Genomic DNA, 4,311 nt, shown 5'->3' with positions numbered 1-4,311 from the left:
AATCCTCGATGTCTCATATCATAACCTCAACTCCCAAACCTTTAGCACGCATGGCATCTTGTGTCCACATATTTCTATCTCACTTTGCACAACAACATCCTCGTACTACCCAGTATATAATGTCCGTAACAAATGCAATTAAGATGTTCAAGGAATCTCATTTATACAACATAAAATAAATTACAGTTTCTAAACCAATTAGAAAATCAGCGAGAAAGATGAAGTTATTTTAGAAATCGTTTGAGTGAAGAAAATACCCTTTTCAAATAAAAATACAACATCGAATAAATTATCGCCTTTAATATAGGTTTTATTAAATTAACACTTAATAGAAATTCCTTTTTAAGTAAAATACAACCTCAGACGGTTTAACGAAATTTAATTGAGAAACTAATTGAAATAAAAATATAACAATTATTGGAATTTGAAATATTGAAATGTATATATAAATACGGGGATATCAAATTTAAAAGTCATACAAAGTAGCTTAATATAAATTCCTTTACTTTAAATCACTATGTTACTAACAACTTAACAGGACAAGAGGAAATGCTTCAACGTAATAAATTTACTTTGAAAGTTGGTAACTTGAAGAAATAAATACATAACTCAAGGGTCTTATCAGCATCCAGCTATAAGCAATCCCTAGGTGAGAGGTAAAACTACCGAATAATTTACACAGTTAGAGAGGAGTACACAAACACATATATTGATGCGGTGCGCATCCCGATCCCACCAATCCTCCCTTATTCCTTCACACACACACACACACACACACACACACACACACACACACACACACACACACACACACACACACACACACACACACACATATATATATATATATATATATATATATATATATATATATATATATATATGTTGCGGCGTGCAACCCGATCCCACCATCCTCCCTTATTCCTCCATAACAATCACAATAAAAGTAAATAGTATATATATATTTTTGTGGTGTGCAACCCGATCCCAACAATCCTACCTTATTCCTCCGTAACAATTACAATAAAAGTAAATAGTATATATATATTGCGGTGTGTAACCCGATCCTACCATATCAGTAACAACATGATCATTCATCCTTATTATTCCTTGTTGTGGCGTGCAATCATATCCCGCTTGTCCACACTTATTACTCCTTGTTGCGGCGTGCAACCCGATCCCACCAGACAATATCAATTCTCCCTTATTCCTCCTCAATATATCAACAATCAGACATAGTTTAAATCAACAACAACAATTCAACAACCCAATTACAAAAATTTATAGCACCAAGAGTATGAGTACACGGCAACAAGAGAATCACGGAAAAATCAAGAAGCACAACAACCTTTACAAAAACAATGAGACATGTAAGGCATGTGATAACTACACAGGTAACCACAACAATTTGGACATGTAGCATATATGCACGGGGTCATAGAGGAATTCACAATTAAGAAATAACAAAACAATAAGGAGGACAATCACTTCAATTAAGGCAAATAATGGCCACGTAACAAGTAAGAGTTAGAGGAAAGCTAACAACGCCATGTAGAGCATGTATAGGTAAAACTAGCAATTAGGAAACCCAATCATATCGGAAAAACTTCCCACTTAATGAACATAAGGACCTAAGAACCCTAAAGGCAATTTTTCCACAAATAAGTCCGAGCACGCACTCGTCACCTCGTATGCACAGACTACAATTAGCATATAATACTCAAATCCTAAGGGGAAGTCCCCCACACAGGGTTAGGCAAGATACTTATCTCAATCCGGTCAATTCAACACCCAATTTAGCTTTTCCTTTACAAATTCATCAACGATCGGCTTAATCTAGCCAAAAATGACTTAAATATATCAAGCAATGCAAGAGAAAACCATTTTAATTAACAAGGCTATGATTATTATACAATTTGCAAAAAGTCAACAAAAGTCAACTCCCCGGGCCCGCCCGCACCTCGGAACCCAAAATTTTTTACAAAAATCGAATGTCCATTTCGATACGAGTTCACCTATACAAAAATTATCAAATTCCGATACCATTTGGTCCTTCAAATCATCATTTTACATTTTTGAAAGATTATACAATTTCTCCAAATTTTCCTTTAGATTCTCTTGAATTTGATGTTAAATCTAAGATATAATTACAAAATATGGTTGGAAATTGATTAAAGGTACTTACCCAATGTTTTGGTATGAAAATCTTCTCTCAAAATCGCCTCACCTCGAAGCTAGGGTTCAAAAATATGAAAAATGAAACAAATATTCGGAATTCTCAGCACTTAACAGGTTGCAGATGTCGCATTTGCGACAGGGGTTTCGCATTTGCGAACCCCGCAATTACGGAAAATTCATCGCAATTGCGAAGCTGGAAACTCCCTTGTTAAGGTCGCATTTGCGACAAAAACTTCCCAAATGTGAAGGTCGGCTTTCGCAAATGTGGCAGCCTCATCGCAAATGCGAAAAATGCCCAGCCGCCCAAGCAACGCAAATGCGAGGACTCCTCGCAAATGCGATGGCCGCATTTGCCACCAGAACATCGCAAATACGATGGCCGCATTTGCCACCAGAACATCGCAAATGCGAAGAAACCAGAACCAGAAAAATCAAAATTCATGAAAGCCATTCCAAAACCATTCCTGGAAACCACTCTGAACACATAACAAGAACTCGCTCGTACGATCAGAACATCAAAATAACCTCTAGAACCACGAATCGGATGCCAAAACGCATGAAAATCACTATGAATTGTAAGAACTTCTAGAATTGCAACCAAGCATCCGAACCATATCAAATTAACTCCAAACGATACCAAATTTTGCTAGCAAGTCCCAAATTACATAACAGAGCTGTTCCAACTTTCGGAATCGCATTCCAACCTCGATAACACAAAAGTCAACTATGAGTCAAACTTCTCCATTTTTCAAACTTCAACTTTTCCAACTTTTGCCGAATTGCCTCAAATTACCCTACGGGCCTCCAAATCCGAAACCAGATGTACGCCTAAGTGCAAAATCACCATACGAAGCTAGTGACATCATCCAAAACTCATTCCAGAGTCGTTTACTTAAAAGTCAAATTCCGGTCAAATTCTCACCGCTTAAGCTTCCAAAACTAGATTCCTTCTTTCAATTCGACTCTGATTCATCCGAAAACAGAATACAACCATGCATGCAAGTCGATACACATAATATGAAGCCGCACGTGATCTCAAACTGTCAAACCGAATGTAATTGCTCAAAACGACCAGTCAAGTTGTTACAATGCTCTCCCTCCATATAAAATTGGGTAAATATTTGTGTTTAAGGACTATTTATAGGTGTAGGATAAAAGACTGGGCAAAATAACCAAGTCCAAGACCAAAAAAAGATAAAATAGGCTTTTAAAATCCGGAACACCCTCCCTACAAGCCTCGCGCGACCTCTATAGCGTGCTCCACCTCGCTCCAACCCTGGCGATGCGAGCTTTATTGTGCAAAAATTCCCTCGCGTCACCTGCTCTAACGCGAGCAAATTAGCTCGTTACGCTTGACTTCTTTCTGCTTCGTTTCAATTTTCGCTGCTTCATTCTTTCCTTGCCTAACTTTTCCTTTTGTGCTCATTTCTTTGTTTTGCTTTCCAATTTCATCTCACATCAATTTGCACACATTTTCCTTTAATAATTTTGTCTTCAATCATTATCAAATCCTGATATGATAATATTTTCCATCATCAAATAATCACAATCCATTCTGGTAGTGCATAAAATACACATAAAATCTCTACTTTTCTCCTAATTTCGTCTTTAATGTACCTACACATAAAATAAATTCAATTAAGCAAAAAATAGTATAGTTTAGCATTAAATGATCTAAATATAAGGTAAGTAATGCACTAAAAATATCAGATTATAGCCAAACATCAGACCCAGATCACCTAAAAGTGTTTCGGGCCATAAAAACGACCTATGGAACCACAGTCACTGCCTCGCCATGGCCGTTCCTCATTTTTTGGCATTTTACAACCATAAAACTGGAGTTTCGCAAGATTCCCAGATTTTCGTGTACTATAACCCACGCCTTCCGCATGAGCCTGAGCCCCCGGACCCAATTCACCTAAAAAAAAATTTGGCCATCAAATACAACCTAAAGAACTATAGTTACAGCCCCCATGACCACTCTTCATTTTTTATCGTTTTACAGCCATAAAACTGGAATTCCTCCCGATTCCCAAATTTTTATGTGCTATAACCCATGCCTTACTCATGAGCCCAGACCCCTGGAGCCGGATCATCTAAAAAATTTCTACGCCATCAAATACAGCCTAAGGA

The sequence above is a fragment of the Nicotiana tabacum genome, chromosome 5 (assembly GCF_000715075.1).
Source record: "Nicotiana tabacum cultivar K326 chromosome 5, ASM71507v2, whole genome shotgun sequence".
NCBI lineage: Eukaryota > Viridiplantae > Streptophyta > Magnoliopsida > Solanales > Solanaceae > Nicotiana > Nicotiana tabacum.
Note: the sequence above shows the minus strand (reverse complement) of the source record.